Raw genomic sequence first — 27,570 nt, forward strand, 5'->3', positions numbered from 1 at the left:
GTTCCAGAGGGCTTATGTATGCTTCAGGGGACGGTGGGGGGGGTCGTTGAACAACCAGTGGAACGTCTGTTACAGGCCCAGGACCAGCAAGAGGAGTGGCTGCAGCAGCGCCCTGATCGCGCGCTTCCACCCTGGCGGTGAGAGCCTCCGGTTAAGGAGAACATTCTGCTCGGCCACTAAATCCAGCCGAGCCGTGAAGGCGGTTAAGATCTGCTGCAGCTCACTCAACACGCCTCCCGCTGACGCCTGCGCTCCTGGCTCTTCCATTGGCCGTTCAAGCTCGGGTTGACGCCCCTCGGAGTCCATGACGAATGGCCGAGAAATCCTGTTGGGAAGGTGTCGTAGCACGGACCCACAACAGGGGGCGCTAAAGAACGGACAATGAATAAGCCAAAAAGTAACAATTTAATGTTGTGACAACACACAACTAAACACACAAAAATTGTAAAGTCAATTAACACCAGGTGACGTGTGGGCAGGCTCGAAGATAGAAGACCCCGACGAGAGAGAAGCCGCGTCCCACATGGCTTCCACCACCAACGGTCTGAAGAACACCGGAGCCGCCAAGTCCCGAGTCCCCAGGTGGCCTCTGTCTTCGGCTGTCGACCCTGGTACTGCTGGCAGAAAGCAGAGACAAGATGAATGAGTGTGAGTCCGCACACTCAGTAGTCCACAGTCTGCACACAGTTAGGAGGGAGCACCTCCACCTCCAATCACACACTCGTGCAGCTCCTGATTAACCACTTATCTGGTTTGGGGTGTGAGGCGAAGCCGTCGCTGTCACACCAAACGCCAATCCCACAGATAAGGAAAACACCAGGAAAACGGCTGCAACAGAAGTTCAAATTATTACACAACATATGTGTCAGCAGAGAAATTACCTCTTGGTAGTCGATTTCTCGGCGGGGAGGTGGAGTTGCAGTCCGGCTTATGTAGTGGTGTAGATGAGTGACAGCTGGTGCGATGAGTGACAGCTGTCACTTCTTCTGGGTCTGGCGCCCTCTCGTGCTTGGAGCCCGCAAGCAGGGCGCCCTCTGGTGGTGGTGGGCGAGCAGTACCTCCTCTTATTACAAATGTTTAACATCCAGGTTAACCACATGAAGGGAAGTCAGAATGTTGTGGCTGGCATCCTGTCACGTACCACTGTGTGAGTACCCATGCGTATTTGGGGAAGGAAATGTTTGATCTTTAGGTGTGGGCGATGTTATGACCCTGGAGTCATATTTAGTGTTTTTGTGGTGTGTACCCCAATAGAGCGCTTCGCTCTCAGACTGCAGGCTTACTTGTAGTTCCTAGGGTTTGTAAGAGTAGAATGGGAGGCAGAGCCTTCAGCTTTCAGGCTCCTCTCCTGTGGAACCAGCTACCAATTCAGATCAGGGAGACAGACACCCTCTCTACTTTTAAGATTAGGCTTAAAACTTTCCTTTTTGCTAAAGCTTATAGTTAGGGCTGGATCAGGTGACCTTGAACCATCCCTTAGTTATGCTGCTATAGACTTAGACTGCTGGGGGGTTCCCATGATGCACTGAGTGTTTCTTTCTCTTTTTGCTCTGTATGCACCACTCTGCATTTAATCATTAGTGATTGATCTCTGCTGCCCTCCACAGCATGTCTTTTTCCTGGTTCTCTCCCTCAGCCCCAACCAGTCCCAGCAGAAGACTGCCCCTCCCTGAGCCTGGTTCTGCTGGAGGTTTCTTCCTGTTAAAAGGGAGTTTTTCCTTCCCACTGTCGCCAAGTGTTTGCTCACAGGGGGTCGTTTTGACCGTTGGGGTTTTTCTGTTATTATTGTATGGCTTTTGCCTTACAATATACAGTGCCTTGGGGCAACTGTTTGTTGTGATTTGGCGCTATATAAATAAAACTGATTTGATTTGATTTGTTTACCCTCCCCACCTGGGTGAGGTGCTGTTCGCATTGTGTTCTGTGTGAGTTTCATTTTCCAGGTAAGCTTGTTACAAGGTGGCACCAGGTGATTGGTCCAACAATGGAAGCCCGAGCTTTAAGAAGAAGGCTGAAACCAATGCCCAGCGCTCCACTTGATGCTCTGTGTGTGTGTGTGTGTGTGTGTGTTATGCATGTGTGTGCGTGTGCATGTGTGTCTGTGTGTGTGTGTGCGTGTTTGTGTGCGTGCGTGTTTGTGTGCATGTGTGTTTGTGTGTTGTGTGCGTACGTGTTTGTGTGTTGTGTGCGTACGTGTTTGTGTGTGTGTTGTGTGCGTGCGTGTGTTTGTGTGAATGTTTGTGTTATGCGTGTGTTTGTGTTATGCGTGTGTGTTTGTGTGTGTGTGCGTGTGTGTTTGTGTGTGTGATGCGTGTGTGTGTTTGTGTGTTGTGTGCATGCATGTTTGTGTGTTGTGTGCGTGCGTGTGTGTTTGTGTGCATGTTTATGTTATGCGTGTGTGTTTGTGTGTGTGTGCGTGTGTGTTTGTGTGTGTGATGCGTGTGTGTGTTTGTGTGTTGTGTGCATGCATGTTTGTGTGTTGTGTGCGTGCGTGTGTGTTTGTGTGCATGTTTATGTTATGCGTGTGTGTGTGATGTGTGTGCGTGTGTGATGCGTGTGTGTGTGTTTGTGTTGTGTGCGTGCGTGTTTGTGTGTTGTGTGTGTGCATGTGTGTTTGTGTTGTGTGTGTGTGTGTTTGTGCGTGTGTGTTGTGTGCGTGCGTGTTTGTATTGTGTGCATGCGTGTTTGTGTGTTGTGTGTGCGTGTGTTGTGTGTGTTGTGTGCGTGCGTGTTTGTGTGTTGTGTGCGTGCGTGTTTGTGTGTTGTGTGTGCATGTTTGTGTGTTGTGTGTGCATGTTTGTGTGTTGTGTGTGTGTGTTTGTGTGTTGTGTGCATGTGCGTGCATGTGTGTTTGAGTGTGTGTGCATGTGTTTGTGCCTGTGTGTTTGTGTGTGTGTGTTTGTGTGTGTGTGTGTGCGCGCGTGCATGTGTGTGTGTTGTGTGCATGCTTGTGTTTTTGTGTGCGTGTGTGTGTTATGCGTGTGTGTTTGTGTGTGTTGTGTACGTGCATGTTTGTGTTATGCGTGGGCGTGTGTTTGTGTGTGTTGTGTGCGTGCATGTTTGTGTGTTGTGTGCGTGCGTGTGTGTTTGTGTGCATGTTTATGTTATGCGTGTGTGTTTGTGTGTGTGTGCGTGTGTGTTTGTGTGTGTGATGCGTGTGTGTGTTTGTGTGTTGTGTGCATGCATGTTTGTGTGTTGTGTGCGTGCGTGTGTGTTTGTGTGCATGTTTATGTTATGCGTGTGTGTGTGATGTGTGTGCGTGTGTGATGCGTGTGTGTGTGTTTGTGTTGTGTGCGTGCGTGTTTGTGTGTTGTGTGTGTGCATGTGTGTTTGTGTTGTGTGTGTGTGTGTTTGTGCGTGTGTGTTGTGTGCGTGCGTGTTTGTATTGTGTGCATGCGTGTTTGTGTGTTGTGTGTGCGTGTGTTGTGTGTGTTGTGTGCGTGCGTGTTTGTGTGTTGTGTGCGTGCGTGTTTGTGTGTTGTGTGTGCATGTTTGTGTGTTGTGTGTGCATGTTTGTGTGTTGTGTGTGTGTGTTTGTGTGTTGTGTGCATGTGCGTGCATGTGTGTTTGAGTGTGTGTGCATGTGTTTGTGCCTGTGTGTTTGTGTGTGTGTGTTTGTGTGTGTGTGTGTGCGCGCGTGCATGTGTGTGTGTTGTGTGCATGCTTGTGTTTTTGTGTGCGTGTGTGTGTTATGCGTGGGTGTGTGTTTGTGTGTGTTGTGTACGTGCATGTTTGTGTTATGCGTGGGCGTGTGTTTGTGTGTGTTGTGTGCGTGCATGTTTGTGTTATGCGTGGGCGTGTGTTTGTGCGTGTTGTGTGCGTGCATGTTTGTGTGTGTTGTGTGTGTGCATGTGTATGCATGTGTGTTTGTGTGTTGTGTGCGTGCGTGTTTGTGTATTGTGTGTTGTGTGCGTGCGTGTTTGTGTGTGTTGTGTGCGCGTGTGTTTGTGTGTGTGTTGTGTGCGTGCGTGTTTGTGTGTTGTGTGCGTGCGTGTTTGTGTGTTCTGTGTGTGTGTTTGTGTGTGTTGTGTGCATGTGCGTGCGTGTGTGTTTGAGTGTGTGTGCATGTGTGTTTGTGCCTGTGTGTTTGTGCCTGTGTGTGTGTTGTGTGCATGCTTGTGTTTTTGTGTGCGTGTGTGTGTTATGCGTGGGTGTGTGTGTGTGTTGTGTGCGTGCATGTTTGTGTTATGCGTGGGCGTGTGTTTGTGTGTGTTTGTGTGTTGTGTGCATGCATGTTTGTGTGTTGTGTGCGTGCGTGTGTGTTTGTGTGCATGTTTATGTTATGCGTGTGTGTGTTTGTGTGTGTGATGTGTGTGCGTGTGTGATGCGTGTGTGTGTGTTTGTGTTGTGTGCGTGCGTGTTTGTGTGTTGTGTGTGTGCATGTGTGTTTGTGTTGTGTGTGTGTGTGTTTGTGCGTGTGTGTTGTGTGCGTGCGTGTTTGTATTGTGTGCATGCGTGTTTGTGTGTTGTGTGTGTGCATGTGTGTTTGTGTGTGTTGTGTGTGCGTGTGTTGTGTGCGTGCGTGTTTGTGTGTTGTGTGTGCATGTGTGTTTGTGTGTGTTGTGTGTGCGTGTGTTTGTGTGTTGTGTGCGTGCGTGTGTGTTGTGTGTGTGTGTTTGTGTGTTGTGTGTGTGTGTTTGTGTGTTGTGTGCATGTGTGTGCATGTGTTTGTGCCTGTGTGTTTGTGTGTGTGTGTGTGTGCGCGCGTGCATGTGTGTGTGTTGTGTGCATGCTTGTGTTTTTGTGTGCGTGTGTGTGTTATGCGTGGGTATGTGTTTGTGTGTGTTGTGTACGTGCATGTTTGTGTTATGCGTGGGCGTGTGTTTGTGTGTGTTGTGTGCGTGCATGTTTGTGTTATGCGTGGGCGTGTGTTTGTGCGTGTTGTGTGCGTGCATGTTTGTGTGTGTTGTGTGTGTGCATGTGTATGCATGTGTGTTTGTGTGTTGTGTGCGTGCGTGTTTGTGTATTGTGTGTTGTGTGCATGTGTGTTTGTGTGTGTTGTGTGCGCGTGTGTTTGTGTTGTGTGCGTGCGTGTTTGTGTGTTCTGTGTGTGTTTGTGTGTGTTGTGTGCATGTGCATGCGTGTGTGTTTGAGTGTGTGTGCATGTGTGTTTGTGCCTGTGTGTTTGTGCCTGTGTGTGTGTTGTGTGCATGCTTGTGTTTTTGTGTGCGTGTGTTATGTGTGGGTGTGTGTGTGTGTTGTGTGCGTGCATGTTTGTGTTATGCGTGGGCGTGTGTTTGTGCGTGTTTGTGTATTGTGTGTTGTGTGCATGTGTTTGTGTGTGAGGACTCCCTGAGTTTTGAAAATCAAACCTTTTGTAACTCCTGTAAATCATTGTTTGGACACAGCAGTCCAGCTCTTCTTTAGTTGGGGTGAGGAGCCACAGATGAATGAACATGTAAGTGTAAATAAACCTAAAGACCAGGTTCTAAGCAGCGGTACGGCCATTTTCAAACCTCCTCCAGACAGCAACATTGTAGGACTGACAGATGACCTCCCCCTTCTGCAGGGTCCAGGACTCCACTGTCTGTCACTGTCTGTTTTCTGACTGTCTTGGCTGGAAGGACACTTGGAATCACCTGCAGAGACCAAACAGGACTGAAGTTTAAAACCTTTTATTTTTTGGTCTCCCTTTTACTTTAGGACCCTGAATCTAAAATGTAATAAAATCTTGATAAAGTTTTGTACTTGTGACAAAAAAAAAAAAAAATCACATGAAATGGTTTCTGAAGATCTGGCCTCATTTTATATGTTGTCCAGTTAAAGGTCTAAAATGAAATTCAAAGTAAAAATTTAGTGGTGTGATGAATCAATGGACTGTTATTCCATCTGAATGTGAATCTCAAAGTGTTTTATGGTGATGCATCACATTCACCCACCGGTGTCCGCGACCACTTTGAGGATTAAGGGTCTCACTAGGCTGCAACAGCCTATGAACAGCAAATGAACAGCAAATGTAAAGGAAATCTCTTGATTTCGTGGGACATTCACTGGGTGGCGCTTGCATGAGTGCCAACCTGGAGTGGTGCCAACCTCTGAATATACTCACTGGGACACCGAACATGAGAGATTCATGAGAGAACTGTGGGTGTGTGGGGGAGCACACACACCAGCTACTACTAAACATGTCAAAATAGGGTAGATGATCTGAGAGGAACAACCACTTCTGGAAGCGGTCGAGCTGCTGCCAGCCTAGCCAAACGCATAGTTATAACCTCTGCAAACAGAAGAGAACTGCTTGTATAAAAAGCATCTCAATCCTCTGCAAACAAAGGAAAAACAGCCCCAAAAGGAAAAAAGAAAAAAAAAAACATTTCCTTTAACACAATACTGATATGCTCGCAATATGACCTAAGTCATCCAGAGGCATACATTTTTAACTTATGGTTCAAATTTTAACCAAACTAATTTTGGACAAGTTATTTAAAATTACTGTCATGTCTGAAGTTTCATAAAGTAAAAATATCAGATATATGTTTTAGTTTTAAAGTAATGTGCTAATTTTAAGGTTTTGTGAGCACATGCTGTGCCCTGCAGTGCATTTTGGGTAGGATGATGTAATCTCAGTACGTCACGACAGGACAAATGCATTTCAGACACTCTGTTCAGGCTCCACGGACAACAGCATTAAACTCTAGTGCCTAAAACTCTTGAATATATTTTCTGCATTTATTGATTTTTTAATTGCGTTTGTTAAATTCCACGCATTTTAAATGTGAGCAGACAGGGATTATCTGGAATTTGTTTTGAAAGCCTCTACTGCCATCTAGCATCTACTGGCCAGTAGTGTTCATGGCAGTGTCTGGGAACCAGTAGACGCCAGTGTTCTATTTATTTTGACCCCGGTTATGTCAGATGATTGTCAAATCAACTTTTTTGCTTTGCAAATGGCTTTTTTTTTTTACAAATGAAGTTTAAAAACAAAACAACTGCAAAATAATAATAATAATAATAATAATAACATTATTACAAGACAGCTCTGCAGTGTTTGCACAGGCACAGTGCGAACAGTTGGATGCTGCTTGTAGCTTTCAGCAGCAGGATAACCTCACGACAGCCAACCACAATAATATATCAAACAGGTTTGACCATATGATCGGCGATCAGGAGGTGTCAGATGTTGACCGCAGCTTGATACTCCATGAACACTACACGATGCAGGATGCACGATTAACCTGAAACTTGGTCCAAAAAATTCCTGCATGAAAAATCATCTCGCACAATGTAAAGCACGTTTTACAACATCAAATGAATGTTGTAAAGCGAGAATGTGGAGAGAATGTGCGCAAACATGCGCACATTCTCTCCACATGCAAAACATTTTGCGATGACACTTCCAGGGCTCCGTAAAAATGCCTGTTTTTACAAATAAAAAAATGGAATATTTTACAAAAGCACATTTAAACACCAACACACGACAGACATCACATTAACGTGTTGGTTTACATAATGAATGACTGAACCAATCAGTGTTTAGCAGAGAGGCACGTTTACCCAGAATCCTTTGCGATCTGTCTCTTTGTTACAAAACATCAGAATTAGTGCATTATTCAACATTAAAAGATATATGTTATATTTTAACTTTGTACAAATGATAGAATTGACATTAATGGAGTTATTCTATCGGTATTAATGTTATTTATTTAGACTGCTGGGGGGTTCCCATGATGCACTGAGTGTTTCTTTCTCTTTTTGCTCTGTATGCACCACTCTGCATTTAATCATTAGTGATTGATCTCTGCTCCCCTCCACAGCATGTCTTTTTCCTGGTTCTCTCCCTCAGCCCCAACCAGTCCCAGCAGAAGACTGCCCCTCCCTGAGCCTGGTTCTGCTGGAGGTTTCTTCCTGTTAAAAGGGAGTTTTTCCTTCCCACTGTCGCCAAGTGCTTGCTCACAGGGGGTCGTTTTGACCATTGGGGTTTTTACGTAATTATTGTATGGCCTTGCCTTACAATATAAAGCGCCTTGGGGCAACTGTTTGTTGTGATTTGGCGCTATATAAAAAAATTGATTGATTGATTGATCTTTATCGAAGATAACTTTTCAGTTATCTGGTTACCTGTTATCGAAGTTAATTTTTTGGTTATCTGTGCTCACCACTGGACTGTCCCCTGTCTGTGTCTTATGTTCTTTTCTGTTAGTTGTTGTTGTGGTCTGTCCCGTCTGTGTCTTATGTTCTTTTCTGTTAGTTGTTGTTGTGGTCTGTCCCGTCTGTGTCTTATGTTCTTTTCTGTTAGTTGTTGTCCCCTGTCTGTGTCTTATGTTCTTTTCTGTTAGTTGTTGTCCCCTGTCTGTGTCATATGTTCTTTTCTGTTAGTTGTTGTTGTGATCTGTCCCCTGTCTGTGTCTTATGTTCTTTTCTGTTAGTTGTTGTCCCGTGTGTGTGTCATATGTTCTTTTCTGTTAGTTGTTGTTGAGGTCTGTCCCCTGTCTGTGTCTTATGTTATTTTCTGTTAGTTGTTGTCCCGTGTGTGTGTCATATGTTCTTTTCTGTTAGTTGTTGTTGAGGTCTGTCCCCTGTCTGTGTCTTATGTTCTTTTCTGTTATTTGTTGCTGTGGTCTGTCCCCTGTCTGTGTCTTATGTTCTTTTCTGTTAGTTGTTGCTGTGGTCTGTCCCCTGTCTGTGTCTTATGTTCTTTTCTGTTAGTTGTTGTCCCCTGTCTGTGTCTTATGTTCTTTTCTGTTAGTTGTTGTTGTGGTCTGTCCCCTGTCTGTGTCTTATGTTCTTTTCTGTTATTTGTTGCTGTGGTCTGTCCCCTGTCTGTGTCTTATGTTCTTTTCTGTTAGTTGTTGTTGAGGTCTGTCCCCTGTCTGTGTCTTATGTTCTTTGCTGTTAGTTGTTGTCCCCTGTCTGTGTCTTATGTTCTTTTCTGTTAGTTGTTGTTGTGATCTGTCCCCTGTCTGTGTCTTATGTTCTTTTCTGTTAGTTGTTGTCCCGTGTGTGTGTCATATGTTCTTTTCTGTTAGTTGTTGCTGTGGTCTGTCCCCTGTCTGTGTCATATGTTCTTTTCTGTTAGTTGTTGTTGAGGTCTGTCCCCTGTCTGTGTCTTATGTTCTTTTCTGTTAGTTGTTGTCCCCTGTCTGTGTCTTATGTTCTTTTCTGTTAGTTGTTGTTGAGGTCTGTCCCCTGTCTGTGTCTTATGTTCTTTTCTGTTAGTTGTTGTTGTGGTCTGTCCCCTGTCTGTGTCTTATGTTCTTTTCTGTTAGTTGTTGTTGTGGTCTGTCCCCTGTCTGTGTCATATGTTCTTTTCTGTTAGTTGTTGTTGAGGTCTGTCCCGTCTGTGTCTTATGTTCTTTTCTGTTAGTTGTTGTCCCCTGTCTGTGTCTTATGTTCTTTTCTGTTAGTTGTTGTTGAGGTCTGTCCCCTGTCTGTGTCTTATGTTCTTTGCTGTTAGTTGTTGTTGTGGTCTGTCCCCTGTCTGTGTCTTATGTTCTTTGCTGTTAGTTGTTGTTGTGGTCTGTCCCCTGTCTGTGTCTTATGTTCTTTTCTGAGAAAGGACCCCCTCACTCCATACTCCCACAGTATATCCCGGGGTACCCAATCATACGCTTTCTCCAAGTTCACAAAACACATGTAGGCTGGGTGGGCATACTCCCAGGCACCCTCCAGGATCCTTGTGAGAGTAACAAGCTGTTCAGTTGTTCCACGACCAGGACGGAACCTGTATTGATCAGTCAGTCAGATTGATCAATCAGAGGTTCAACAATCAGCTGAACCCTCCTTTCCAGCACCCTGGAGTAGACTTTACCAGGGAGGCTGAGTAGTGTGATGCGCCTGTAGTTGGCACACACTCTCTGGTCCCCCTTTTTAAATATGGGGACATCACCCAGGTTTACCACTCCTTAGGCACTGTCCCAGACCTCAACGCAATATTGAAGAGACGTCTCATCCAAGACAAACCTTTCACACCCAGAGCCTTCAGCATTTCTGGATGTATCTCATCAACCCCCGGGGCCTTGCCACTGCAGAGTTGTTTGACTACCTCAGTGACTTCCACCAGGGAAATTGATGAAAATCCTCCATCAGCTTCCAGCTCTGCCCCTACTATAGAGGATGCAGTCTGATGCAGGAGTTCCTCAAAGTGTTCCTTCCATCACCGGATTACATCCTCAGTTGAGGTCAACAGAGTCCCATCCTTTCTGTAGACAGCTTGGATGGTTCCCTGTTTTCCCCTCCCGATGTGCTTCACGGTCTGCCAGAAGCACCTTGGTGCTGACCAAAAGTCCTTCTCCATGGTTGCTCTGAACTCCTCCCACACCCACTGCTTTGCCTTCCCCACAGCAGAGGCATGTACATGTTTTGTAAAGCCGTAATGAAAACACAGACGGATTAAACAGCTGATTTACGAGCCAAATGAAAATGAAGCCTTGGAGATCAGACGGAGCTTTGAGGAAACGCATCATATCCCTCAAATAACTGACGGGACTCACAGACACATGCAGGTGGGTTATTTCTGGACGTCTGTCATTTTCATTGATCCACAATCAATAACATCACAGCTTCCACTTTTATGACTTCTGATAACTTTTTTATAAGAGGATAAGAGGGCTTCTTAAAGAAAAATTAACAGGTCTGTGACAGCCAGAATTCTTGCTGGTTGGTAGGTGTTCAAATACTTATTTGCAGCAGTAACATACAAATAAATTATTTAAAAAAAATCATACATTGTGATTTCCGGATTGTGATGTCCCTCACATATCTCTCTTACTTATTTTCCTCACTGTGTACATATATATATATATATATCCAGGATAAACAGCCCAAAATGCCCATGCCCCTTTTTTATCCAGTGTTACTTTAAATACAGCTGTATTTTCTAAACAGCAGCAGCTCAAGATTTTCCAAGGTGTTGAACATGTTGGAAATGACCATTACATCTTTTGGGAGGGTCAAAGAAAAGTGTAAAATGTATATTTTGATATTTTAAGAGAAAATGGCTAAAATAAATGGGTCAGCGTATTACCACACATTGAAAGAAAATTAACATTTTCCAAATATAGTATGTCCCTTCGGCTGCTCCCTTGTTTGCACTCGGTGTCGCCACAGCAAATCCAAGGTGTGAAATTTTTATTTTCAGTCCTACTGTTATCAAAGGAATACGCATTTAAAGTGAAAAATACAAAACAAACCTTGTATCCTTGACAGACAGCACTATCTAGAGGTCTTAAATGTTTTAAAGTGATGTTGCCTACGGCCTCCTGCTGCGGCCCCTCTCAGCTTCCCCCAGAAGGATCTATGGCCTTGATTAAGGAATTCGGCTCCCCCTTCTCATCTATTTCCCCCCCCCCCCCCCCAGCCTGCTGTTGCCTAGCAACATCAGACTTTACACACACACGGACAGAAACTATCTGACTTTACACACACACGGACAGAAACTATCTGACTTTACACACACACGGACAGAAACTATCAGACTTTACACACACACGGACAGAAACTATCTGACTTTACACACACACGGACAGAAACTATCTGACTTTACACACACACGGACAGAAACTATCTGACTTTACACACACACGGACAGAAACTGACTTTACACACACACGGACAGAAATTATCTGACTTTACACACACACGGACAGAAACTATCTGACTTTACACACACACGGACAGAAACTATCTGACTTTACACACACACGGACAGAAACTATCTGACTTTACACACACACGGACAGAAACTGACTTTACACACACACGGACAGAAACTGACTTTACACACACATGGACAGAAACTGACTTTACACACACATGGACAGAAACTGACTTTACACACACATGGACAGAAACTATCTGACTTTACACACACATGGACAGAAACTGACTTTACACACACATGGACAGAAACTGACTTTACACACACATGGACAGAAATTGACAGAAATTTAACTCATCTGCACACGACGCATGTCTCCCTGCATCCCTATCCCCCCCCCGCCCGGCTTCCTCCTTGCCACCTCGAAGGCAGCGCGGTTTTTACTGCTGCAGCCTTCAACCCCCAGGCTGGGCAGCGTGGGCCCCTCCTGCTGCGGTCTTCACCCACTTTGCCTCAATTCGGATGACGGACTGCTTCAAGTTCAGTGCACATAAACCATGTCAAATGTATATGTGTTGTCTTTAATTTTGATGTGTGCCATTATTATGGTAAACAAGTAATAATTGTGGATTAATTGCTGTATCTTGTCTGAGGTAATTGGAGTGTAAACGTAACTGCCCTTTTTTGGGATCAATAAAGTTGTCTGAAGTCTAAAGATTATCAGGGAACATCCACAACAGAAAGTTTAAGATACTAAATATGTGGCGATTCCAGACTGTATGTAGGTTGTTTGACCTAATGTTTTTTTCTTAAAATATCAAAATTAGAAATTTTACACTCTGCTATGACCCTTCTAAACATGTACTGGTCATTCTGAGCATATTGAGTCCCTTGGAAAATCTATAGCTGCTGCAGTTCAGAAAATCCAGCTGTATTTGAAGTAACACTTGGGACGAGTGGTCATTTTCGGGCTGTTCCATCAAACAGTTGCCCTGTGATGCTTTCAGTTGAGCGGGTACTTTCTTCCATGAACCTTGAAAGAAGCCTCTGTTCTCTTTTCAGATTCCTCTCGTGCTGCTGTTGTATGTTGTCCAGGAAAGATCTCTGCTGGCTGACCGATCGCCCAGGAGCTCGGCATCACCAGATGATGGCTTTCGATCTAGAAAGAATGTATCATTTCAGTTAGCAAAGAAAAAATGCTTCTGTATTCAAATATGTTGTAACTCGTCCACACGGCTTTTAACTTCACAAAGCTCAAAACAGGAAAACAAAATTGAAATGAAAATATGTTTGTCTCAACTGTCTAAAGGACATTAACTGTCATATTCTGCGGGAACTTCGTAAATTACTATTTCTAAAAAATAAAGCACTCCAAATAAATAAATAAATATGCAATGACTTTGAATGTTATTTTTTCAACAAGCTCTAGAGGAAATTTCAAGAACTCACTGTAGTTTTATTTTGCAGCATATTACTCTTTAAAAAAGCTCACTTTTTTTTGTCTGGAGCCTCCTCTGTGTGGTCTTCAGGTTGTGGAGATCTGCTGTCATCAATCTCCTCCGACGTGCTCTTTACATCATCATCTGTATATATGCGAGCAGAAATTAACGTGATGCACGAAAGTGAATGAGGATAAAGAGTGTCAGTTAACTGTGTTCATGTGCTTTATTCCGCTAATAAACTCCTGGGATAAATTAACATGAATGCCCAACATTAACTTGAACTAAATCCACACATTTGGCTCAAAGTATGCCTTGTAAAAAACAACAACAACAACAACAAAAGAGGAATGTTGAATTAGCGTGATTTTATCAGGACTTACCTCCAGGCTTTCCGGTGTCTCAGGTGAACTTTCCTCCAGTGGAAAACCGACTTCTCCTCCAGTGTGCTCCTTGGAGAGGGTCATCCTCCGATTATTTCTCCATTAATTCATAATAAGAGAAGCTGGTTGGAGCCGCGCCGCTTCTGCTCATTTTTAGCTTCTCCTTGTAGAAAGCGCTCGTTGCTTCCCAGCGGTTTTTAATTTGCTCTACTGACCTGCTGACTCCAGACACAACAAGTCTGTGCTGCCAAGAGATTATACTCAGTAAGATAGTCCACGAGCTGCCATGAGAGAGAAAACTAACCCACCGTAAATCACATCAAAGGCTTGGGCCCCTTGATTTACGACCTAAAGGTCAAAGGTCATCCCCAGCCCCGCCTCCCCGCCCCCTCCCACCTGTGTCTAATATTTTAATATCCTTTTATTTCTTGAATTAAAGAACTCTTAAAAAATACCTGTATCTTTTTTATTGTATTAATTAAAGAATTAGCTAATTATGAAATAATTAAACACAAATATCTAAAACAGTGTCTAATATTTTAATACCCCCTTTAATATTTTTTAATTCTTAAATTAAAGCATGTCCTTTTCTGTTTTTTTTTTAATTCCTGAATTAAAGAACAATTAAAAAATACCCGTATCTTTTACACAATTATGGGAGGTTTTCTTCAATTTACTGATTAAACATGAATATTTTAATACCCCTTTAATATTTTTTAATTCTTAAGGATTTCTTTAATTTACTAATTACAGAAATATCAAATTATGATATAATTAAACGGGAATATTTAAAACAGACTAATATTTTAATACCCCTTTAATATTTTTAATTCTTAAGGATTTCTTTAATTTACTAATCACAGAAATATCGAGTTATGCTTTAATTAAAGTGAATATTTTAATACGCCATTAATAATTTGTAATTCTTAAATTAAAGAATGATTAAAAAATAACCGCCTCTTCAATGTAATGGTGGGAGGATTAAGTCTTTGCAGCGAGACACCCCGGCGTCACATCCCATGAGACCCACTAACGGTATTACCTATTAGACGATAAAATAAAAAAGCTTTTTTTTTTCTCTTGGAATAATTAAAGAAATAGCCTCTCACTGAAACAAGAGGCCTCTCACCGGAACATGACCCCGTGGCTGTAATACCTGTTGCAGAGGTTAGAACTGTCTGTGTGTGTGTGTGTGTGTGTGTGTGTGTGTGTGTGTGTGTGTGTGTGTGTGTGTGTGTGTGTGTGTGTGTGTGTGTGTGTGTGTGTGTGTGTGTGTGTGTCACTCCAGATGGTGTGAGGGAGGGGTGTTTTTTTTTTTTTTTTTTTTGGAGCAAAAGGCGCCAGTAAGTGTTTTTCGTCAGCTGTTTTCTGTTTTTAAGAAAAACAGGGCAAAATATTTCTGAGGGAGAAAATATCGTCTCTCCGGCGACCCTGTCCCCTGTACTGGGGGCGCTGACCGCGTAACTCTCCCCCCTCATCGCTAAATTACCTGATCAATGACTGCGACGTCTCCATCCGCTGATCGTGTAGACTGTTTTTTTTTTTTTTGGAAGACAAAAAACAAACTTTCTTCTCCGCCACGCCCCCGTGAGAAGGAGTCTCCGCTCATTTTCAGCATGCAAGGAAAGAAGACGTCAGGAGTCCACGGTGGGTATAATATAGAAATAATTTGCGGTAAAAAATTCCCTGATCGTAAAAAAACACGCTGTTTAATTAAGTTTTCTTGTCTTGGAGCAGAGCGCGAAAACCAGATCAGCTTTCAGGGTAAGTGATTTAAGTAATCTTTTTTTGATAGAAATGCTTGTTTTTTAAATGATGCTCGCGGTCTGAAAACGTCTTTTTTTTTTCTTTTTTTTTTTAGACAAAGCCGCGCAGACGGAACAGACTATCCGGCCTCAGTAATATATTTGAAATATTACAGAATATTTGTTTGGGAGGCCGCTGCTTTTTTTTTTTTTATTCTAGAAATCAAGTCAGAGCCCCCTGAAGAACACCGAAGCGAGGAAGCCCCGACTTCACCGCACAGATGTAAGTACACCATCCGAAAATTAATTTACGTTTAAAACTTTGGATTAATAATCCGATTTTTTTCTGTTACAGCCGGTGGAGATCCGGCTCAGCGTCAGAGAACCGTAAAACGGACCTCAGATTTCCACGGTAAGGAGTTGGAGTTTATTTATTTAAAATATCTAATAACTAAGGTTTTTTTCTCTCTTTTTTCAGCTCGCGATGGCAGGAGACCGTCTATTTTCCACCGACACACCAGGCTCGAAGATATTCTGAGCTGGAATTAATGTCATCTCGCAACTTGTTGCAAAATGTGTATTCTGTTTTTGTTTGTTTTGTTTTCTGTTGTGGCTGGTGTGCCTGGCTGGCTTTTGTTTGTCTTCTGTTTCTGTCTTTTGGTTTTCCTTCCAGGTGGTGCGCATTTGGGACTGAGTGGCTGTGTGGCTGAGTTACCAGGACCTCACCCTGATCACCTGAGGCTCGTCAGGACTCACAGCTGTGGTGCATCTACACGGATTGGAACATGGTGGCATTTAAGTCTGGAGTACACAGTGTGTATTTGCCAGAGACTCGACCTTGTGACCAGACGGGTGAGATCGTCGTCTCGAGAGCCATCTCATCATCAGTGGATGCAGAGAACGTCCAGGTTTGATGCATGGTCTGTGAAAGAGGAGGGGGTGAGGTCTCACGCTCGTCAGCACACTTCCTGAGGTACGTTAGGTTTTGTGACTAACATTTGTACAGTCAGTAAATGTGGTGTCCCTCACACCTTATTGTATTGAGCTGTTATGTTAGTCGTTTTAATCAGCTTCCACTGCAGTTGAGTTATGTGAACTGGCTGTTCCATGCCTGCAGGGAGGGAAGCTGATTAGTAATTAAGCCAGGAAGTGTTTGCTGTTTGTACACCTTTGAGCGGTCTCTCTGTGTGTGGAGTGTGGACTCACATGATGATTTCTTCTTTCACAGACTCGGTTTGTCGCGGCCACCTGGGGGGTGTCGGCGGGGTCCTTGGATCCGAACTGTTTCTGGCTCTTGACCGTTTGTGCAGCTGGGAGCGCACCGTACGAGGGCTGTCAATAAAGTAACGGTCCTTTTTATTTTTTTCAAAAACTATATGGATTTCATTCATATGTTTTTACGTCAGACATGCTTGAACCCTCGTGCGCATGCGTGAGTTTTTCCACGCCTGTCGGTGACGTCATTCGCCTGTGAGCACTCCTTGTGGGAGGAGTCGTCCAGCCCCTCGTCGGAATTCCTTTGTCTGAGAAGTTGCTGAGAGACTGGCGCGTTGTTTGATCAAAATTTTTTCTAAACCTGTGAGACACATCGAAGTGGACATGGTTCGAAAAATTAAGCTGGTTTTCAGTGAAAATTTTAACAGCTGATGAGAGATTTTGAGGTGATTCTGTCGCTTTAAGGACTTTTCACGGTGCGAGACGTCACGCAGCGCTCTCAGGCGGCGTCATCAGCCTGTTCAAGCTGAAAACCTCCACATTTCAGGCTCTATTGATCCAGGACGTCGTGAGAGAACAGATAAGTTTCAGAAGAAGTCGGTTTCAGCATTTTATCCGGATATTCCACTGTTAAAGGAGATTTTTTTAATGAAAGACGTGCGGACGGATCCGCGCGTTGGGACACAGCCGACGCGGTGCGGCGGCACAGGAAAAACACCTCCGTGTTGATAACCATTTGTAAAATCCAGGCGGCTTTTGATGGCTTTCAGTGGAGTGAGTATATGAGAAATTGTTTAACAGGCAGGACATGTTCCAACTTGTCCTTAAGGCTTTCAACAGAGGTGTTTTTCCTGTGGCGGAGCGTTGCGGCGGCTGCGTCCTGACGCGCGGACCCGTCCGCACGTCTTTCATTAAAAAAATCTCCTTTAACAGTGGAATATCCGGATAAAATGCTGAAACCGACTTTTTCTGAAACTTCTCTGTTCTCTCACGACGTCCTGGATCAATAGAACCTGAAATGTGGAGGTTTTCAGCTTGAACAGGCTGACGACGCCGCCTGAGAGCGCTGAGCGACGTCTCGCACCGTGAAAAGTCCTTAAAGCGACAGAATCACCTCAAAATCTCTCATCAGCCGTTAAAATTTTCACTGAAAACCAGCTTAATTTTTCGAACCGTGTCCACTTCAATGTGTCTCACAGGTTTAGAAAAAATTTTGATCAAACAACGCGCCAGTCTCTCAGCAACTTCTCAGACAAAGGAATTCCGACGAGGGGCTGGACGACTCCTCCCACAAGGAGTGCTCACAGGCGAATGACGTCACCGACAGGCGTGGAAAAACTCATGCATGCGCACGAGGGTTCAAGCATGTCTGACGTAAAAACATATGAATGAAATCCATATAGTTTTTGAAAAAAATTAAAAGGACCGTAACTTTATTGACAGCCCTCGTATATCCACCTCGCAGACCGCGCACTCATTTGTTGTATTAGCACGTCACTGTTATGTTTATTAAACTTTGTTATCCTTTGTACCGTGCTCTGCTTATCTTATACTGGGTCCTTCAAACGCTGGTCGGTTCTCCGGGCTGCGTCCGACACATAACAGTTTTCATCCCGATTGTATAATAAATGTTATTGTGCTGTTTTGCACCTGTCTTAACGTAACCCTGAGAATTTAATTTTGTTTAGCACTCAGGGGTCAGTCTGAACTGGGAGCGAAGAGCTGGATGTACTTGTTATTATTACACTGATAGCACGACTTTGTTTTTGTAGCCACTAACGACTGGGAGTGAAGCATGCTGGGATCATTCTGAACTGGGAGTGAAGAACTGCTTTTATTATGTCTTTGTAATAGAGAAAATAACTTTCAGATGCCTGTTGATTAAAGAAATTATGTGCGCCAGGGAGGTTGAGTTGGCCACTCACCCTCCCTTCGCGGACACACTAGAAAAGAGGGAGTAGAACCATGCTTCAACAGAGTCTGCTGCGGGTTAACGTACCAACGCCCAGCCGGTTGACAGGCGCACTCTGCTGAAGGTGTTGGCTCTCCACCTTAAAGGCGTCACGGTAAGAGAAAAATGCGCTGCAACCACTTGTGTTTGATGTAACTGCTTTTGTGGGGAATAAATATACGCCTTTTTATTCTAGCAAAATGCAGTCTGTGTGATCATTTCTGTGTGCCGATCTGACCGAACCTTGTGTTTCAAAACATTTTTGGCGTTGTCGGCAGGATACGGTTACGCTCAGACTACACACAGAAATGTCTTGCTTTAGATTGGGAAAGAGAGATGCGGAGGTGGCATCTCAGCAGGAAGAAGTGGTCCCGGGGTGGGATGGGATCACTTTTAAGGAAATAGGCCAGCTTCTACGGCGACGTGGGGGACGCCCTGGGCCGTGGACTGGAGCGATTCCCACCGCGACTCCGCCAGTTTTATGTGAAATGTTAAAACGGGTGGAGGTTAAAGAGAAAGCTCCGTTGGGAGGTATTCATGAAATGATGTGGATTTGTGCAGAAGCCTGGAAAGAGCGGGTTTTAACTTTAGATACAGTCCGCTCATCAGAATGTGTTAAGTCACAAAAAGTGACAAAATTGGAGCAACAAGTAAAGCAATTGGAAAATACATTCTAAAGAAGTTTGGGGAAGAGAATTGTGGGAAGACATTTGGGAAAAGGCTAAAACAATTCCTATTACTGTGATGCATGTAGATGCACACACTAATGGACAAGACTCAGAAGCTTTATATAATAAAGCTGCAGATCAATTAGTAAAAGTAATGATTGAATTAAGACAATCCAGCCCAGGATTGGCTAGATGGGCTCATATCAAAGCAGGACATTGGGGAATTCAAGGTACCCTAAATTGGGCCAGAGATCGAGGTATTGATCTAAAATTGGATGATGTGAAAACAGCAATCACTGAGTGTGAACAATGTCAACACCACCGGAAGGGTGTGCCTCAACATTTGCATGGGCAGTTAAATCGTGGAAAAAGTCCTGGTCAAATTTGGCAGTTAGATTTTATTGGACCACTGCCCATGTCTAAGGGATGTAGACATGCATGCACTGCTGTAGATACATTTTCTGGGGTCTTGGTAGTGCATCCATGTAAATTTGCAAATCAAATGGCCACACTTAAGTGTTTGAAAATAATACAGCAGTATTATGGTTTGCCAGTACAGATTCAAACTGATAATGGCACTCACTTTACAGGAAATAAAGTGAAAGAGTGGGCCAAAGAACATCATGTTGAATGGATTTATCATATTCCCTATTACCCGCAAGCGGCGGGGTTAATAGAGCGAATGAACGGGCTTCTTAAAGAGACCCTACGGAAGCTGTCAAAAGATCGCACTATGCGACATTGGAAACAGGACTTGACTACTGCTGTGGATCAGCTGAACAATCGACCTTTAGGGTCGGGATCCACACCCTTGATAAGAATGATTTCAGGAGAAATGATAGAGCATACTACAGAAAGCATCAAAATGTGGAAAATTGATCCACAAGCGGAACTACCTGTCAGAGCAACTCCAGGCTCAGCAGGACTGGATTTAAGAACATTGACAACCGTAACATTGGTACCTGATCAAATTCAAGTGGTAAAGACAGGGTTAGGCCTGCAGTGTCCAAAGGGGACATATGGACACATTTTACCACGTAGTGGTTTATCACTCAAAGGTTTAACCATTCAAGCCGGAGTGATAGATGCAGATTATCAAGGTGAGATTGGAGTGGTTTGTAGATTGTTTGGAGAACAACCCCTGATATTAAACAAAGGGGACAAAATTGCTCAATTAATAATTAAACCCTGTGAAATGGGGTTGGTACAGGAGATACCAAAACCCGTAGTAATAACTACACGAGGAACACAAGGTTTTGGTTCCTCAGATCAAGCAGGTGCCAAAGTTTGGGTGAAACAACCTAACGGACCGCCTAGGGCGGCAGAAATTATAGCTCAAGGGAATGATGCAACTGTTAGTATACTCTATCAGGGTGAAGAAAAATGGGTAAATGTGCCTATATCAAAGTGTTATGTAAGAGAGGACTAATCATTGTTATTCTATGAATAGTCTTTCTTCTGTTGATCAGACTCAATGTCCTGGTGGGAGTTGCTGATCGGGCGATCGAGGACCACAAGAGGCGGGCGTCGCTATGGCAACCAGTGGAAGCCCCGGGATTGGAGGTGTCGGCTGCTGGGTCATACTCCTCCTTGTAGGTGGTGCCATGGTCTCCAGCTGCTGGGGATGACGGAAGGAAACGAACTTGAAGAGATACCATTGTTCCAAACAGGATGGAAGAACTCCGCCAACAACAGAACGCAAGATGATTACACCTGCACCAGTAATTGCAAACTATGGCAATGTGTGAACTGTTTTGCCAGACACCATATACCAGTATTTACTATGGGATGTAATGTCACTCTTAATGCTAGAGTGAACATGTGTGTTTTTAATATGACAAGTAATGTTATATGGCTGGGGGGGGCCTGGCTGCCGGTTTGTTTGTCTGTTTGTTTTCCTCCCAGGTGGCGTGCATTTGGGACTGAGTGGCTGTGTTGCTGAGGCTGTCAGGACCTCACCCTGATCACCTGCGACTCGTCAGGACTCACAGCTGAGGTGCATCTGGATGGATTGGAGCATGTTGGCATTTAAGACTGGAGTGCACAGTGTGTATTTGCCAGAGACTCGACCTTGTGACCAGACGGGTGAGATCGTCGTCTCGGGAGCCATCTCATCAGCAGCGGATGCTGAGAAACGTCCAGGTTTGATGCACAGTCTGTGAAAGAGGAGGGGGTGAGGTCTCACGCTCGTCAGCACACTTCCTGAGGTACGTTAGATTTTGTGACTAACAGTTATACAGTCAGTAAATGTGGTGTCCCTCACACCTTATTGTATTGAGCTGTTTGTTAGTCATGTATCAGCTTCCACTGCGGTGGAGTTTTGTGAACTGGATGTTCCATGCCCGCAGGTTGGAAGCTGATCAGCAATCAAGCCAGGAAGTGTTTGCTGTTTGTACACCTTTAAGTGTTCTGTGTGTAGAGTGTGGACTCACATAATGGTTCCTTCTTTCACAGACTCGGTTGTTGCGGCCACCTGGGGGGTGTCGGCGGGGTCCTTGGGTCCGAAACAGCTTATGGCTCCGGACCGTTAGCGCTGCTGGGAGCGCACCACGCCAGGCCGCACCTTTCTGTTCTTACATTTTCACTGTTATGTATTAAATTCAGTTAGCCTTTGTACCGTGCTCTGCTTATTTCATACTGGGTCCTTCAAACGCTGGTCGGTTCTCCGAGCTGCGTCCGACACATAACAAGTAAATTGTGTAGTAATGTCAATGGAACCACCTGGACTATTAAACCGTGGAGTAAAGTAATGATCAGTAATAGTACTGAAATTAAAGGGAGGAGATCATTCCTGTACATGCTGTGGGTACTACCAACAGAGGCTAAGGCAACACAAACCCAGGTTGCCCCTTTAATTGATACTTGTACTCATTTGGCACAGGCCACAGTAGAAACAAAGGTATATTGGCAAATTACCTTTCCAAATATTCCGACTTGCAGAAGACGCCGAAGAGCGTGGTATGACACTTTATTAGGAGGAACAGGAACTGTCCTAGGAGTATCAAATACTGTGGACAATGAAGTAACTAGAACAATGTTATCAAACACTGGGAAATACTCGTCCCAAGTAATCCATCAGGTTGGAGAGTGGTTGCCTACAGCATTAGTGGGACAATTACAAAATGCAAATCTGTGGCAAAAGAATTTCAAATGGCAATTGGCATTATGGAATGAAACATTTAATGTCTTCCAAAATTTATCTCATATGGGAAATTGGACAGCATGTGCTATACAAACTCTTCATGCTGAAGCTCAAAGAGAAAGATTTCAGCGTATAGTTACTACAGGGGAACTATCATGATTGGAGAAGGATTTGGAACATTAGCAACACCTTATGGTTAAAGCTACATCCAGAATATACACAATGTAATGAAACAGTATGTACTGGGTATTGGACCCAGTACAATGTGACACAACCAAAGGTTGTTTGTAAATATCAAGTGTTACCTGTGATAACGGCTAATGGTTATTGGTTCTTGCATATGGATGGAGAGTGGTTAGAACCAAAAACTAATACGACTTTTGATACCAAAATGTGTGACAAAACAGATAAAGGTATGGCCTGTGTGCTGCAAACGGGATATGCCAATCCATGTCTAACCGACTCAGAGGTTGTACTTTGTGACTGGACTAGGGAAACACCAAGAGAAATGTTGTGGCAGATCGGCCCACATGCTCTGTGTGTTGCAACAATGAAAAATAATTCACAAGTACCTTCGGTTCCGTTTACTGGCTGCCTGAACAATGTGCACTTATGGCATTGGGGAGACCGGACGTATCGTTTGACTAATTATTCTGTATCAAGTCGGCTGACTTCGGTACAATGGGATGTATTGCATTCCCCATGGAGTCTTTCCCTGGAGCGTTTCAAATGCGCATTGGAACAGTCTACGGAAATTCAGCAATTAATAGAGTCACATACGTCCAACATCTCCAGTCTCATGGTGTCTACATTGATAGCTAGTGACCGGGTAAAACGTGGCAAAATTAGTACAGCAAGCATCAGCACATCATTGGTGGGATATCTTTTCAGGGATGTCTGTCACTGCCAGGAGTACCTTAGTGCCACCTTTGATACTATTAATTATAGCAATATGTGTGATGACTTTTTGTAACACTTTTACATGTATTTATGTTATACGTTTAAGGCGAGAGGTGGAATGGGTAATATTTCAACGAATGCGATGAAATTGACACTGTTAATTCATGATCCTTTTGGAGTAAACCAATATAATGTTACATTAGACCCCACAACATCGGGTTTTGTATATGAGTATATTGTTTGGGACAGGTATAATCACGACTATATTACTCAAAATTTTGTTTGTGAATCACTAGAAGAAATGTGGGAAATGCTATGACAGGACATAATCGTTGGAATAGGCTGGAGCCCAGCCTTACCTGAATCTGTTGGTGGTTACATAAATTGACTGGTGCAAACACCAAGAGTGGAATGTATAATAAATGTTATTGTGCTGTTTTGCACCTGTCTTAACGTAACCCTGAGAATTTAATTTTGTTTTAGCACTCAGGGGTCAGTCTGAACTGGGAGCGAAGAGCTGGATGTACTTGTTATTATTACACTGATAGCACAACTTTGTTTTTGTAGCCACTAACGACTGGGAGTGAAGCATGCTGGGATCATTCTGAACTGGGAGTGAAGAACTGCTTTTATTATGTCTTTGTAATAGAGAAAATAACTTTCAGATGCCTGTTGATTAAAGAAATTATGTGCGCCAAGGAGGTTGAGTTGGCCACTCACCCTCCCTTCGCGGACACACTAGAAAAGAGGGAGTAGAACCATGCTTCAACAGAGTCTGCTGCGGGTTAACGTACGAACGCCCAGCCGGTTGACAGGCGCACTCTGCTGAAGGTGTTGGCTCTCCACCTTAAAGGCGTCACGGTAAGAGAAAAATGCGCTGCAACCACTTGTGTTTGATGTAACTGCTTTTGTGGGGAATAAATATACGCCTTTTTATTCTAGCAAAATGCAGTCTGTGTGATCATGTCTGTGTGCCGATCTGACCGAACCTTGTGTTTCAAAACACCGATGTAATGGGAGAATTCATTTTGGAGAGGTATATTAATTGATTTTTTGAGGTAGAATTGTCTTGACACAGTTTTTTAAAGATGGAAGGAGAGAATTCAGGCCGGGAAAATAACTTCAGAGATGTAATCGACTCGGCGGGGAGCGCTCCTGGAACAGATGGCCCATTAGCTGAGGCATTAAATTTGCCACCTCGAAATAACACCGAGTCCAGAGAAAGACTTCAAAGCCGAGTTCGTTTAACACCGCTAAATGATGCTCTTAACAATTTGGCGGCTGAACGGGAATCGGAAGAAATTAACCCCTACATCATTTCCGCGATTAACGCGATAAATTCACCGCTTCAGTCTGTGAGTGAAGATTGCTCTGATTTACCACACACACTGCCTCGACACGAGTCCGGAGACAGACTTTTAAACCAAGTACGGTTGACTCCTTTAAATGAAGCCATAAGCCTCCTCGCGTGCGAAATTAATCCTCACGTCCAATCCGAGGTGGATGAATTAAACCGAATGCCTAACGATGCACACGTTTTTCACCTTTAAGAAGTCCCTCCCCGCACAATGCATGCAGGGAAGATATTTTAAACAAAACGCGTTTAACTCCGATAAACGCTGCAATCTCTGTTTTGATGGAAAGCGTCGATGATGTTCGAGCTGGGTCTAGCCACGATTTTCCCATGACAGGCTGTGGGGCAGGTAATGTCATCAGGAGACCGGCTTTTAACAATATCAAAATCAGGCAACCTCTAAATTTCCACCATGCTGATGAAATTCCCGACTACGCTGAATTTTATCGTAACGTCATTGGGACTCTTCAAAACTCAGTTGAAAACGCTTTAACACACGCCAGGGCCGGGGACTTTATCCAAATGGAAAGGCCACTTTGATCAGCTCATATAACAATGGAACCGATGTGACGGCCTTCCAAAATCTGCTAGAACGATTGATACAATCGAATTCCAATGTTTTATCCGACGACTCTCTGGAATTAGTGGTCCAAGTCACCCGCAACCAGAACGGAGCAGGGAAGCGGGGAATAGATGATCTCCTGCATTAGGAGGTTCTGAAAAAAAAAATCCAAATGCCTTAATATCGTGTATAATCCCCACAACAGTTTATGTTTTGCGATAAACCTCGTCCAATTATTGAATCCTCATCTGACTATGCAGGAGGCAGAGGAGCGAGGACACACGTTACAGATTAGCGTGGGGTTAACGGATGCTACGGCGGTATCTTTAGACCAGGTGGGAATATTTGAAAACGCTCTGGGATGTAAAATTGTGGTGTTTTTCAGACCTGAAGGGGGGAGAAAGCTGGCAAAATTCCAAACAGGAATGCTGATGCAGCAGAAAACTGTTTGTTTGTTTATCTGTTTAAAAATCATTTTTACAGCATCATCGATTTAAAAAGATTTTTGGGAGTGAAATATATATGTGATTTCTGCTTTGAGGGGTACTTCCCATGCTTCCCATAATTGTCCGTCTTATTGTAAAATTTGTGAATCCTCACAGTTTTACCAAAAAAATAACCCAGTATTTTGCGCTGATTGTAACAAGTTGTGTCGCTCTCCCATCTGTTACAGCCTGCATAAACAGCTGAAGTATCGTCCTTCCGCCGGTAAGTTTGTTAATGTGTGTGATAACAGAAAAATATGCCCTCGATGTAAACGCGAGTATTACATAGCGTTTTCTGAAAACAGCACTCCACACGTCTGTAAGCAGAAAAGGTGTCATATATGCAGCAAAGCGCTCCATGAGCTGACCTAGGGTCACCTCTGCTATATGACGCTGCTCAAAGCTGAAGACGCATTCGGACAAATACGTTTTTTATAACTTTGAAACGTATGTCAATAATGATGGGGAACACGTACCATTTTACGTCAGCACTGTAACAAAGACTGGGGATTTTTGGAGCATGTGGGGGACAGACTGCGTAGCCCGGTTCTTTAAACATTTTAGAATGAGAAAATTCAAAGAATACGAGATCTGTGACAAAAGTATCGTACCTTTTTATTTTTTTCAAAAACTATATGGATTTGATTCATATGTTTTTACGTCAGCCAAGCTTGAACCTTCGTGCACATGCGTGAGTTTTTCCACGTCTGTTGGTTGCGTCATTCGCCTGTGGGCAGGCTTTGAGTGAACACTGCTCCACCCCTCTCATCGTTTCATTGCGAGGAAATGGTGGAATGATTTGGGCTTTTTTTCCATCAGAATTTTTTCAGAAACTGTTAGAGACAGGCAGCTGGAAACCATTCGAAAAATTTATCTGGCTTTCGGTGAAAATTTTACGGGCTTCACAGAGAATAAGGACTGTTACTACAGCTTTAAGGATGGCCCACAATGGCGCACGGCGCGCCGCGCCCCGAGCCGCCATCGAGAGGCAGAAAACACCACATCATTTCTAAACGGATCGCTGTGTGGAGCTGGGACCGTCGTGTGCAGTTTCTCTGGTTATCACAAGAGCTGGACATCAGCCATTTTCCAGCAGATTTCACTTTTAACAAGAGATTTTGTCATGGAAAGCCACGCGGAGGCTTCACGCGTCACGACCGATTCGCTGATTGAGGGAGACAAAGGAACACCTCCGTTTCGGAGTGCCAGGGGACAAGTTGGGACAAGCCTATCTCGGCTTTCAATGCTTACCAGCCCAGTGAGTATAAGAGAAACTGTGGAGAGCTGGGCAGCCATCTGGTTATTTTGGACAATCTCATCTTTCAAGCAACGGATCATCCTGAAGTTGTAAGAATTTTTACCCAGTACAGACATCATCAGAATATGAGCGTCATCATGATCACACAGAACGTGTTTCATAAAGGGAAATACAGTCGAACCATCAGTTTGAATTGTAATTATATGGTGCTGTTTAAAAACCCCAGAGACAAGTTACAGATGAACATTCGGCTCAGCAAATGTTTCCCGGCAGAAAACAATTTTTTTTGGAGGCTCTTGACGATGCTACGAGCGTACCTTACGGGTATTTATTACTGGATTGTATGCAGGAGTGTCCAGATCAGTTCAGACTGAGATCGGGATTACTCCCGCACGAGTGGCCCACAGTTTATTTACAGAAAGATAAACGGATATGAGCTCTCTTTTAAAAAGGAACGCCCCCGCTCTTAAAACGCTAATCAAAGCCAGGGCGAGGGAGCGTCAGCACATTTTGAAGACGTGCAGGCCGGAGCTTCTGAAAACTTTAATCTGAGATCACTTTGAATATATTAAAGGGGAATATCGCCTTGAGCGACTCTCAATTCTGTACCTTAAAAAAACGAAAGAGAGTTTTACGTCTTCTGGCCGACAGAAAAACCAGTTACAAAAGGAAGCGGGGAGCGCTGATTCAGACGGGCGGCTTTCTCCTGCCTCTGCTCGCCGCAGCCCTGCCCGTTATAACGAGTCTAATAGTACCCAGAGGATAATGGCGTTCAAAGCGGCGCAAAAGATGTTTTTACTGACTCCTCAACAGCTGCATCAACCCGGCCATCCCGTCCAGCCGAGCGGGAATAACATCAGACAAACGGCAGAAAATGATTTAGACTCGCAAATGCGGGCCGTGCTGGAGGAACGTACTCACTCCCCTTATGA

At 44.0% G+C, this 27,570-nt stretch overlaps 1 pseudogene; it reads right to left on the reverse strand.

The window, feature by feature from the left end:
• Positions 1-27,570, reverse strand: part of LOC117509058 — a 113,511-nt pseudogene that overhangs the window by 64,329 nt on the left and 21,612 nt on the right.

The sequence above is a fragment of the Thalassophryne amazonica genome, chromosome 4 (assembly GCF_902500255.1).
Source record: "Thalassophryne amazonica chromosome 4, fThaAma1.1, whole genome shotgun sequence".
Lineage (NCBI taxonomy): Eukaryota > Metazoa > Chordata > Actinopteri > Batrachoidiformes > Batrachoididae > Thalassophryne > Thalassophryne amazonica.